Source organism: Panthera leo, chromosome A3 (assembly GCF_018350215.1).
Source record: "Panthera leo isolate Ple1 chromosome A3, P.leo_Ple1_pat1.1, whole genome shotgun sequence".
Taxonomy (NCBI): Eukaryota; Metazoa; Chordata; class Mammalia; order Carnivora; family Felidae; genus Panthera; species Panthera leo.
Window position 1 is genome coordinate 112,315,504 of NC_056681.1, and position 14,556 is coordinate 112,330,059.

The window sequence follows — 14,556 nt, forward strand, 5'->3', positions numbered from 1 at the left end:
ACTTCCATATCATCCTAATGTATGTTTTTAGGGTGGTAGCAGGGAGTGGCAGAAAGATTCCTAATTCAAGCAAACCCTGTAATCACAAAGCCAGCAGAGCATATTGAAGAATTCCAAGAACAGATGCTAGAATGGCCTTGTGTCATAGGCCTTACAGGCTACTATAACAAAATACCATAGACTGAGTGGCTTAAACAACAAATATTTATTTCTCATAATTGTGGAGGCTGGAAAGTCCAAGATCAAGGTGCCAGTATATCTGGCATCTAGAGAGAGCCTGCTTCCTAGTTCACAGATAGCCGCTTCCTGCTGTGTCCTCACATGGTAGAAGAGACAAGGGAGCTCCCTGGATCTCTTTTAAAGGGCCATTAATTCCATTCATGAGGGCTCCATCCTCATGGCCTAATCACTTCCCACCTCCACATACCATCACAGTGAGGCTTATGTTCCAAAATTTGAATTTGTGGGGAACACAATCATTCACTCTATAGCACCTTTTGACTAAGTGAGATAATGCTAAGTGAGGGCAATGTGAAGCCTGCTGAATTTGTAGCTCAGTCCTCCACAAACAAAAAAGACCAAAAGAGACAATGAGAGAAATATGTAAAACAGTTATTAAGAACTTTGAAGTCAAAAAGAGACTTGACTTTGATGTCCTTGATAATAGCAATTTGGGGCAAGATACTTAAACTCTATAAATTGGAAATTCCTCTAGGAAATGATATAAAGGATAGGACCTGCTTAATTGCAAATATTAAATGTGATAATATATTGTATAACCTTCATCAAAGCGCCAGGACATACTTCAACTATTATTTTAAATGATCTTCAGGAATTCTTATCTGGCTGTTATGGAATTTGATAGGTAGGTAAAAACCAAAGAAATTTATGGTTATATTGAGCAAGGTCTATCAGACACTGCTATACCTAGAAGCCATAGTATCTGAACAAAAAGCAAATAAATATGAAATGTTTTGAGATATTACCTTACAATATTCTACTTGACTTTTAAGCTTATTATTCATTTAAAACCTTGCTAAGGTAATGAAAAGCCCTTAGCATTACAAACAGCATGATCTTTTTATTGTGATCATATCACAATTTCTGGCTTCTTTATGAAGAAACTAAACCAATTTTGAGACAGATGTTTTGTGTGAGTGTTTATTATGTTTACATACATCTTAGTTATAAAGCAACAAAGCCAGGAAACCACTGTGAATAAACAGGATGGCCGAGTTTATACAGCTAATGCAGTGATTACAGCCACACTAACAGAGTCACAAGAGGAACTGGATGTAGCTAATGTGCTTTAAACGCTTTTCCAACACACTTCTGTCTCTTTACGCCAGATTCACTCATCTTTTCACTGTATCCAGGCCAGATAATTTTTTTCAAGTGTCCAAGTGGAGGGGCCAAGGCATACCAAGGCATATCCAAGGCATACCTAGGATATTTGCAGGACTGTTTTTCTCCCCTTTATCCTATTCCCAGATTCCATACTCCTGGCTCTTTATTGGAATCCAATCACCACACCCCTCTACCAATAGTTTATAGAATAGACATAAAGAAGTTAGGATTTAGATATGAATAACACTATCAGCCAACTTGATCTAACTAATATTTATGGACCAAACAATAGCAGAATACATATGCAAGTGGACACTGAACATTTACCTATCCCATTTTCTGGGCAATAAAATAAGTTTTAATATAACTATAACAGGATTCAAGTCATACAAGTATGTTATTTAATCACAACATAGTTAAATTAAAAAATCAATAACAGGTCAATAAATAGGAATTAAAGAAAGATCTCTAGAAAATCCCCAAGTATTTGGAAACTAAAAAACATATTTCCAAATATCATGTGGATCAAAAAGATATCAAAGAGGATTTTAGAAAGGATTGCAAACTGGATGAAATGGAAACACAACAAATCAATATTCAAAATTTGTGGTACAGTAATGAGTGAGAAACTTCTGGCACTAAATCCCTATGTGAGAAAAGATTCAAATCAGTCGCTTCAGTTCCAACTTAAACATCTAGGACAACAGGAAGCAATTACATTCAAAGTAAGTAGAAAGAAAGCAATCATAAATCTAAGTACAAAAATGAATGAAATAGAAAAAAAGAAACAATAGAAAATAAAACTGACCCAAAACTGGTTGAAAATATCATTTAAATTGAGAAACCTCTAGTCAAACATATCACGGGGGGAAAAAAAGGAAAAACAAATTAGCAACAGCAGGAATGAAGGAAGTGACAACACTACAGATTCTACAGGTATTAAATGATGATAAGGAAATACTATGAAAAATTTTATGTCAATAAATTAAATAGACTAATCCTTGAAAAACACAAACTACTAAATCTCATACAAAAAGAAACAGATAATTCAACTAGCTCATACCTATTACAGAAATTGACATTATATTTAAAAACTGTTCTATAAAGTAAATTCAAAGCCCAGATCACATCACTGGTTATTTCCACCAAACATCTAAGGAAGAAATCATGTCAATTCTGTAAATACCCTTCCATAAAATTGGAGAAGGAATACATTCCAACTCTTTCTCTGAGGCCACTGTTAGTCTGAAATCAAAACATAACAAAGTCATTACAAGAAAAAAAAACTAATGACCAATATCCTTCATGAATATTGGTGCAACTATTGTAAACAAAAATTTAACCAATAGAATATAATAATATATAGTAAGGATACTATATCATGACCAAATGGGTTTTATCCCAGGAATGATAGGTTAGTATGACATTCAAAAACAAATCAGTATCATTCACCATCTTAACAAGCAAAAAAATGAAAAAATATATATAATTATTTTAATAGATATAGAAAAAGCATTTGCTAAAATCCAACACCCATTCCTGATTTAAAACACAAAACAAAACAAAACAAAACAACCTCTCAGCCAACTTTCAACAGAAGTAGACTTCCTCAATTCTAATAAAAGGCATCTATAAAAAACGTACAGCTAATACACTTAATGGTGATAAAATACACTCTTCTTAAGATCAGGAAAAACACTCCAGGCACTTCCATTATACATTGTATTAAACATTGTTATTTACTATGATAAAACAAAGAAAAACAAACAAAATAAATGCAAATTGAGAAGAAAAAAAGTAAAACCGTCTTTATTCATAGTAGATATAATTCTATATGTAGAAAATCCCAAAATTCACACAAAAAAGCTAATATAACTGGGGTGCCTGGGTGGCTCAGTCAGTTAGGCATCCAACTCTTGGATTCAGGTCAGGTCATGATCTCATGGTCATGAGATCTAGCCCTGCCTTGGGCTCCATACTGACAGCATGGAACCTGCTTGGAATTCTCTCTCTCCCTCTCTATCTCTGCCCCTACCCCAGCACCCACTTGCTCTCTATCTCTCAAAATAAACAATAGTAAATAAACATTTTTTTAAAAGCTAATAGAACTAATAAGTGAATTTAGCATTTATTTAAGAAACAAGATTAACATAAAAAATCAGTTATATTTGTATATCATAGCAAAAATTAGAAATTATTTTTTAAGGGACTCCTAGGTGGCTCAGTCAGTTAAGTGTTCGACTTCGACTCACGTCATGATCTCATGGTTTGTGAGTTCGAGCTCCACACTGGGCTCTGTACTGACAGCTCAGAGCTTGGAGCCTGCTTCGGATTCTGTGTCTCATTCTCTCTCTGCCCCTCCCCTTCTTGGGCTCTGTCTCTGTCTCTCAAAAATAAATAAATGTAAAAACAAACTTTTTTAAAGAAATTATTTTTTAAATATCATTTCTAGAACCACGAAAAATATCTGCAATACTTGGGATGAGTATGAATCAAGATGTGCAAGACATGTACAGTGAAAAACTGTAAAATATATTTGAGAGAAATTAAAACAAAAATAAATGAAAAAATATAATGTGTTCATGGGTCAGACAGTTAAAATTGTTAAAATGTTGTGATAAATTTAAAAGTGTCCCCACAAAATTTATGTCCACCCAGAACCAAGTAAATGTGACCTTATTTGGCAATAGGGCTTTCACAGATATAATCAAGTTAAGATGAGGCTGTAGTGGAATAGGGTAGGCCCTCATTCAACGACTGCTACCCTTATAAAAAGAGGGAAATTAGGACACAGACACACAGGGGAGAAAGTCATGTGAAGACTGAGGCAGAGATCACAGTAAAGCACCTATAACCCAAGGAACACCAAGGATGGCTGGCAACCACCATCTGTTTATGGCATGATCTCTGTAGTTATTCAAGGGCAAATCTGAAGTGTAAAAGCAGCAAATCAATAGAGATTTAATGAAACTATATGCCAAGCACTTTACACACTACATATTTAGTTTTCTTAGTGATTCAGTGAAGTAATATAATCAACCCATTTTACAGATGAGGAGACTGAACCTCAAAGGAATGAAGTAATTTTCAAGAATTGTTCAGTGAATGAGAAGGTGAATTCAAACCCAGGTTTCTCTGGACAGATCATTCTGTTCTTACTCAATAACACACCATATTGGATTATTCTGATTTCTGTGTACTCATTTAAACACCTGTCCACTGTAAGAGTATGAGAGATATGAAGAGGATACACTATTAGATAAATAAATGTCCATTGACTCATCACTCATTTATAACAGAATTTTTATCAAACAACTATTTATAAAGACCCGACAAGGTTCCCTGTACTAAGCTCTCATCAGCAATAGATATTTATTTTTAAAGCCAAAGACACAGTTTCTGAGTTGTAAGGAAATACATGATTCTTTAGCACAATGCCTTAATACTTAAGAAGTGTAACCCCCAGAAAGATGAGATGGTCTGTCCAAACTCAACAGAGATAAACAACTCAAGTCTCTTCTGTGCTACACTGAATTCATGAATGGACATTGTGCAAAACTCTGGGAGACAGTGTAAGACTCAAAAGTATGTGAAATATTACCATTTCTCTACAACCCCCACGTACATGAAAGGAAAATAAACAAATAAAAAAAATGTTACATAATAGAAAATTAAGGGTAAAAAACCTCTAAGAAGTTAGAATTTACTAGTTTTCAGGAAGATGCATCAAGTCTTTTGTAGTCTTGCTTATTACCCATCTTTTCATTCAGCAAGACAAGTAGACAGCATTATACACACAAAGCAGCGGCTTCTTAATATCTCCACTCAGTAGAGACAGTTATTATGTTATAGGTATTGCTTTTCCACTGATGTCTCTATTGAAAATCACCCCAAAATGGACTAAAGACTTAAACATAAGACTCAAAACCATAAAATTCCTAAGAGATGCAAAGGGAAAAAAAATCCTTGGCATTGGCCTTGGCAATGAATTCTTACAGATGACACCAAAACCCAGGCAACAAAATAAAAAAACAGGCAAGTGGAATTGTATTAAAAAACAAAACAAAACAAAAACAAAAACAAAAACAAACTTCCACACAGCAAAGGAAACGGCCAACAAAGTGAATAGAGAACCTATGGAATAGGAGAAAATATCTGTAAGCCATGTATCTGATAAAGGGTTCGTATCCAAAATCTATAAGGAACTCCTACAACTCAATAGCAAACAAGCAAATAAACCAATTTTTTAAAGTTCAAAGGGGTAGAATAGACATTTCTTTAATGAAGACTTACAGATGGTCAACAGGTATATGGAAAGGTGCTCAATATCACCAGTCATCAGAGAAATGCAGATCAAAACCATAATGAGATATCACTTCATACCTGTTAAGATGGCTATGATCATAAAAACAAATCAAAAGAAGCATTGTTGAGGATGTGGAGAAAAGGGAACTCTCATACACCATTGGTGAGAATGTACATCAGTGCAGTCACTATGGAAGGCAGTATGCAGGTTCCTCAAAAAATACAAAAGAGAACTACCGTATAATCCAGAAATCTCATCTGGATATGTATATATTCAAAGAAATTGAAAACAGGATCCCAGAGTACCGCATTCCCATGCTCACGGCAGCATTATTCATGATGGCCAAGGCATGAAAGCAACTTGAATGTCTGCTGAAAGATGAATGGATTAAAAATATACTATTGGGGTACCTGGGTGGCTCAGTCAGTTAAATGTCTACTCTTGGTTTTGGCACATGCCATGATCTCAGTTTGTGGGTTCAAGCCCCATATTGGGCTCTGTACTTTTGGTAAGGAGTCTGCTTGGGATTTTCTCTCTCCCTCTCTCTCTGCCCCTCCCATGCTCTTTATAAATAAATAAATAAATAAATATAAATTTTTATTGAAAAAATAAAATAAAATTTTATTTAAAAAATAAATAAATAAAAATTTTAAAATGTACTATACATACAGTGGAGTATTAGCCTTAAATAATAAAATCTTGCCATTTGTAACAACATGGATGAACCTGGAGGACACTATGCTAAGTGAAATAAGCCAGACACTGAAGGACAAATACTACATGATCCCACTTACATGAGGAAACTAAATGCCCAATTCAGAAGCAGAGAATAGAATGGTGGATTCCAGGGACCCAGGTAAGGGGAGAGCCAGGTGGTATTGGTCAAATGGTATAAAGTTTCAGTTACACAAGACAAATAACTTATAGAGGTCTACTATACAGCATAATGCCTAGAGTTAACAATACTGTATTGTATACTTAAAAATGTTCCAAGATGGCAGATCTTAGGTTAAGTATTATTATCAAGGGAAGAGAGGAGAAGGGATGGGAAGGGAAGGGGAGAGGAAGGGATGGGAAGAGAAGGGGATAGGAGAGGGGGAGGGAAGGAGAGGGGAGGGGAAGAGAAAGAAAGTAAGAAAGAAAGAAAAGAAAAGAAAGAAAGAAAGAAAGAAAGAAAGAAAGAAAGAAAGAAAGAAAGAAAAGGAAAGAAAAGAAAGAAGGAAGGAAAGAAAAGGAAAATAGGGTGGGAGGAAACTTTGGGAGGTGATGGATGTGTTTATTGCATAGATTATGCTGATGATTTTACAGGTAAATTCTTATCACGAAACTCATTATGTAAAGCTTTCTGAATCTGAATGCTAGTAATACTTCAATGAAGTATTTTCTTATTTTATTATCTTCTTTCTTTCTTTCTTTCTTTCTTTCTTTCTTTCTTTCTTTCTTTCTTTTGAGAGAGAGAGCAAGAGTGGGATAGGGGCATAGAGAGAAAGAGGGAGAGAGAGAATTTTAAGCAGCCTCCACACTCAGTATGAGCCTGACACAGGGCTCAATCCCACAATCCTGGGATCATGACCTGAGCCAAAATCAAGAGTCGGATGCTTAACCAACTGAGCCACCCAGGCCCGCACCCCCCTACCTTATGCATATTTCAAAAATACTTTAAGGGAGCCTGGGTGGCTTAGTTGGTTAAACGTCGTACTCTTGATTTCATCTCAGGTCATGATCTCATGGCTTGTGGGATCAAGGCCTGTGTTAGGCTCTATGCTGACAGTGCTCCCATGCACAAATGTCCACGTGCTCATGCATGCTCTCTCTCTCTCTCTCAAAATAAATAAACTTTAAAAAATGCATAAAGTAGTATGCTAAATAGTAACACTAATAATAATGAATACTTTTGTGTTACTCCTTCTCCTGCCCCAGCAAAGTATTTTTGTTCTAAAAAGGAAAAAGATAAGTACAGAAATAAGTTTCTTCTTGCTTCTTAAATTAAAAATAGGCATTGTGTAATGAAAGGGTCATCTGGCTGGGGTCTGAACACCTAGATTATAAACGTGGTTTTGTCAACAAAACCTCTACTACTTTGGGAAAAATCCCTAAAACTACTCTGCATCTCTTTATTGATCTATAAATTATGGTGGTTGGATTAAAGGACCTCTATGGTGTCTTCTGACTCTAAAATTCCAAAAATTTTAGAAACTTAGAAGTTAGAAATGCTATAAGCTCCGCCCTGGCAAGAAAGGAAGCGAACATTTACTGATCACCAATATGCTACAATTCTTCATTTATTACACATGCACACATACACCACGGAAACATGTTAGCATTTCTCTTCTGAGCATCAGCAGAGAAAAATTCTATATCCCAAGCCCAGGGACAGAGGCAGAAGTGCTGTCTGAGATGAAGACAATTTCTTCTTACGTGGATTTTCAGCCCCCACATACCACCTGACCAACTGAGTATGTTCCCCGGGCCCCTGATGACAAAAACCAGAAGGTGCAAAGTGGTTTACCCACTACCCAGGCTCCGGCGATCCCCTTCAGTTGTTAACACTGTAAGTGTTCAGATTGCTAGAAGAGGAGGGCAACCCCCCAGTTCTGCACAAAAGAATTAAGTAGAGCCACACAAAGGCGCCCAAAGCAAGGACTAGACCCATGAGGTCATCTCACCGAGAGGCCCTCTGATTCCCTTTCCTGGTTTGTCGTCGCTTGCTGACCTCGATCAGACTGTGCAGCCACAAAAGGTACGGAGCACCCGTGAAGCCGCACACAGGCAGCCCAGCTTCAGAGCCCTTATCTGCAGGTGACACTCACAACCCCCCACCACCACAAGTATCTCCTGGCTACGATTAACAAATATTTTGTCTAAAGGAGAGGTAGCTGGGCTGTTACTTTTGCTTTTATCAAACCCATAGGAGAAAACAAATGTCTAGAATGCCTAACTAGTGATGCAAGGAAAAATCCTGTCCCAGAAGCTCAGCAGTCGGATAGGTAGAGACACCTAGCTCCCTGAGTAAGCAGAGTGGCGGCTGGTAATTTCTGTGCTGAAGATTCATTACAGTACTGACCATGGGGGCCGAGCTGTCCAGCAGTCAGAGAAGGAAGCTTACATTAAAATACTATCAGATATTTTAATAGCTAAATACAAGTGAATGGGGCCCAATCTACTCCACCTTGTGGTAAATTCTGTTTTATTGCTGTGTCCCACTGTGCCTCCAGTATGGATGGATAGAATGTCACCACTGGAAAAAAAAATTTAAAAAAACTTCAAGGAGCAAATGATCTCTGCTGTATACTCAGTGTGATGACTAGAGTCCTCTCTAGGAGACATGTCATGCATAAAGACGCCAAGGCATTCAACAGTCCACGGATAATCTCTTCAGGCATATAGCTACTTCTGAATTTAGGATGATAGACCCGAAATCCTGCTGTCGTGCCTTGTTACAGAAAGCCAAAGTGATGTGCACATAGAGTCTCCTCCCAAATCTACATGGACAGGGGCCGCCAGGATGCATACAAAGAAAACCACTGTGCCATCTGTAATTGGCACAACACAGAAATGAATGTGGATAAAAGCTCTCTGGAAAAGGGCAGGATTCTAATAATCTCCCATTATTCAGGGATGCCTTGCCAGCTGGCAGAACCAAATCCGGGCGCATTCTCAGCCAGTTCTCATCTTTGGGATGCAGTGAGGTGAAAACAAAGTGATCAACCTGGATTTCAGATTTATTCGAATTTGCAGTTCACGTTCAGCGTTCCCAGACCTGCCATGGGCCCCCACCACTTCAGAGACCTGTAACTAGTGAAGCTGGGCCAAGGCGATAGACTCACTTTGCTGCCAGAATGAAAACATCCCAAATCGGAGCAAAAATGTCTGAGGATATAACCTGCAAAAATATTCTACACATACAAAAAGTTTTACGCAAAAAATATTTATTGCAACATTTATAATGGCCAAAACTTCAAAACATTAATATCCCCAAACAATGGTTAGTAAACTATGCAATATCCGTCTCATGGAATATTATGAATCCTTTGAAAACATTTACATTGACTTTACAATAGTATAGAAAACCCATAGATAAAAAAGATACAGAATTGTAAATATACAACATTACATCAAGTAAATGAGAGAACACAGATGTTGAGAAATGAAACACAAAGCCCGGAAAGAAAACAATACCAAAATGGTAGAATTAGCAGTGTTTTTCTTTGGTGGTAAGACTCTGAATTGACTTTTATTCCTCATCCCATTTTCCTTTATTTTCTAAGTGTTTCTAGTAAAATACCCCTTGTTTTGATAATGGAAAAGAAGTAAAAAGACTTTTAAAATGAAGTTTTCAACCAAGTTCTAAGCTAAACACTAATTAAACTTTATATTTTTGTATGTATCTTGAGCTGGCCTACACACTCTCAAGGTGCCTGACATGAGGCTTCTTCCTAGAGCTATAGCTCCTCCCTCCCCCCAACAGCTTAGGGGAAGTTGAAGAAGTTCAGGTTGCTCTTCAAATTACCAAAAGAATATTCAATTGTCTAGGGATACTTTAGCCCTGCTGGTGAACCTTGGATTTCAGACTGTGAGTGCTTCTAAAATAGCCCTATTTGGTGAAGTGTGCTTTTTGATCAGACTGCTTTTAAGAAGACAGGCCAATGGCTGAGTTACAAGCATAGATAACCACAACAGCATTTTAAGGAAAGATCAGCAAGCTGTGTGAATCCAAATGTACCTGCCTATAGCTCACAGGGGTGACTCAGTGAGCCACTGGAAATCCAAATGACTAAAGCTTTCAGTTGCTTTTAATTTTGCACTATTGTATCATATTGACCAGCCAATAAGGGCCTGGTCCTTAAACCAGATCTAATGTGGTAGTTGAGCTAGATAATAAAGGGTCTGTGCTTGACTTCACATGGTGACCCTACAGTTGAAAAAACTCTGAGGGGCAAGAAAGGATAATCTAATCTGACTTTCCTCACTCTTTTTTAGCTGGGTAGACTTATGAGAGCATAGAGGGTATGGGTTGGTTTATTTAGTATAGTTTCAAATAGCAGAAACCTATTTACATAAAATAGGTGAATGTGCTATAAGGTTATAAACATGTCTCACAGGAACAAGCAGCCAGGCCTGAAGAACAAACTGGAAGGATAAACTAGAATCTGTAAAGAAGGTCTTCAGCCTCATTTAGCTGTGCAACTCTCTGTGTTTCTTCCTATTTATTTCTCTCTGTTTTCCCCATGTACTGGCTACCAACCTGACCATCAACAACCTTATTTAGAAGTCCAGCCACCCAGAGAAAGATGGCTCTCACGCACGCTCTCTCATTCTCTCTAGCTCTCTCCTTCTGTCAGTCATCTCCATCTCCATCTCTAGCTCCCCTCCCACAAGTCTCTATATCTGGGAGTCCAATTGGCTGCATTTGGGTGTAGCACCTACTCTGGACCACTCAGCTGTGGTCAAAGGATATACAGTCACTTTGCAGAAATAAGGCTTCTGAGAGCCCCGCACTTACACAACCAGACCGATAGCAAGAGGCAGGGAAGGCCAGGAACAAAGGAAGAAGAAAAAAAAACCCGTCTACTGAATGTATCATTCATGTTTCCTCTTTGGTAGTTCAATCTTTTTATCAAAAGATAAAAATCAAGTTTGAAAAGATATTAAGAACAGCAAGGACATGAAGAATATCATTCCCCTAAGCCTTCTGGATGAATCTCCTAGAAGCTCTCACCAAAGCTCTGACTGGAGACAAAGTGACAGAAGAAATATCTGCAAATATTACATGTGTGTAATAGAAGGACTGAGACAAACAAGATGGAGGTTTTGTTGACGGAAGAGGATGTTCCAACTCTGAATAGTGTATAAGCAAAATGTTAGCAGGAAAGGTTTAATAAGGATAGCAAGTAACGTAAGGATGTGGGCTTTCTCGCTTTTAATAGTTGAAGGTCAAAAATAGGGAAATCTGGAAAAACCAATAATAGAGGAAGAAGCTTATTGGATGTAAAAAGAAAAAAAGTAAATACTAGGAAACATCACATAGTTAACTAAAATTAGAACATAGAGAGGAGGCAAAAAAGGAAAGAAGAAAATCATACTCATTTCATTATTAATCATAGAAAATTAATAAATATTGTCTAAAGAAATTAAGGTTATCATATAAAATTACAGTTTTATTGGAAACAACCACAACAAAAATATAAACTTTACTAATTACCAGAAGGAACACAAACATAAAGCAGAGAAAGCAGGGCAGGCCATGAAATATTTTTAAAAGCTATCAGAAATAAAGCATAAAATAAAATAATATGACAAAACGAAGACCAAACATATTTTTATTGCAGCAGGAATAAAAGAATTATATTTATCTATTAAAAGGAAAAGCCTTCTATATTTAATTACAAAGCAAAACCAAATATATACTATAAATGTAAGTTGAACCTAAACCGTTAATTTAGAAAATTTGAAATTGATAAACAAATTAAATTACTTTCTTACTACAAAGAGAAGTCCAAAATCATGATATTAATATCACACTGATTGACCGAAAGATGAGACATGTAAGATGAAAAAAGAAGAAAGCTTTAAAATGATAAAGGATACAGTTGTCAGTAAAACCGTAACAGAACTATCTATACATTATAAAACACAGTATCAATATTAACAAATGAAACTAGCAAATATTGAAAGGAGAAATAGAAGCAATTAGGGGTAGAAAATACAGACCCAGACAATCTAAATAATATAAATAATAAAGTACCTCTAATGACATACTTTAAAAACCCTACCATGGAAACAGAGACTATGCTTTCTTTCAAGGATCCAAGAAAATGTCACAAAAATTATTAGGCCACACACACACAATACTCCATGAATTCTAGAAAGCAGAAATAGTCCAGACAAATTCACTGGTCATAATACAATAAAATTAGGAATAAAAATAAAAAGCTCATATAATCTGAAAATAAAATAAAGAACCCTCTCTTCAACTAACTTGTGTCAAACACAAAATGATAACCGAAATTACAGAGTATCTTCACAGATTATGATAACAACATGCCATACCATCTAAATCCATTCAGATTTTTTGAGTATGGTGTGCCGGCTCAGGAAACACAGCCCCCTTCCTGCCTGGCAGCAAGGGGAAGCTCCAGCCAGGTCCTGACTTCAGGTGTCTTAAGGCCTGACCAGCTACTCTCCCCCACAAACGAAAGGGGATAATGCCAGGTTTTCCCAGAAAATGTATCATGTTCCCTTCTCCCAACAATATCATGGATTTCATGGCCTTTTCCATCTGTCATTTCTCTCCTATTTGTCCCTGCCCCAAACTGTTCAGTTCAGTAGGGTATAAAGCCAGCCAGTTCCAGTGAGTAAAATATTCTTACTGCAATTCAGCAAACATTGGGGGAACTTTTGTATGCCACAATGCACTTCTGGAAAACACTCCCCAATCTCTCAGAGGGACTCTCTTGCCCCCTGGCATTTATTGGTGGTTCTCTCCCCCAGATGGATTCTGTCCCCTAGATGAGGGGATCACAAACATCTCCAGTGTTGTGGAATTTTAGCCATGAGTCTCCCGTCAGGGGAATCTCTAGACTTCTCCTGGAGCTCCAAGTGAAAGATGTGAATAGAGAGCTGACTGTCCAGTTTGGCTGCATCTTTTGAAATCTTATGAAAACTTGTCTAGAAACTCCTTTAGAAATGACCATAGTCATCACCTGATGTCCTCAGCTCTGAGCATTGATTAATTTCCAACAAAAGGATATATCCCATTCCTCATCCTGTTATGCTGGCTTTTATTGTCTCTTATTATTCCACGGACATCAGCTTTGCCTGTCCCTCACTAAATACAAGCTATTACATACCAGAGAACAGACCTGATCATTCTTCTGTATCCCTAATCTACTCAAAGCAACTACCACAGACCTGAGTGAAAATCACTAGATTAATTAATACATAATTAATTGTCATATTACAGATTCATAGCTTGTGAGGCTTATAGATTACTTGATTAATAAATTACTTGATTAATAAATTACTTGAGCGATAAACATGTAATTACTTGTCATATCATAGATTCATAACTTGAAGCATGATGATAACAGACTGAATTCATCCCCACGGTGCCCCACTTATACTCCCAGACACCAATCCATTCCCTACATAGTTTTAGAGAAGGACCAGATATGTCTGGCAGAACTCTGGACTTTTCTACCATCTGAGGTCCTATTTTTGCTTCAGGGATACTTCTGTGAGACAACCCATTAATGACTGGTTCTTCTGATACCTCTAGAAGACCTCTGTGCACATCTGTTATACTCTCAATTCCACCTGCTAAGTGGTTAGCAACCCTTCCTTCAGTCAACTTCAATTAATAGATAGATACTGAGGACTTCCTACATGCCTGTCCCTGAATCCATAAAATAAAGAAGATTGAAATCTGAACAAAGGAGTTCAAGTCAGGGGAAATACAGACGTGTAAGGAAATCATTGCTCTGCATTTTAGTGAATGCAGAATGTTGCACAAGTGAAGATGTAATCAATTCTGGTGGGTGGATGGTCTAGAGGCTTCATTGAGGGAAGCAATATCCAAAGTAGGCTTTGAATTAGCCTGTAAGATAAAGAAAGGGATTCTCGCAAACAAGAGAAAGGAATGTGTAAAACCCCAGAGACAAATATCACAACCACTCCAATTTATGCTCCCCAATTTCCTCTCAAAAGAATAAGAAAGTTAAACTTGAAATGCTCCATATAGAAGCTACACATGAAAAGATGATACCAAATCTGCTCTATGTTGGTATATACCTATTTGTCTTTCTGCCTATGTTTTAATCAAATCCAGTTTCTTTTTTAAAATAACACCCAAATGTTAATATGGAAGCATATATCTAGGTTTTGGCAAATCTATAAAACTGGGA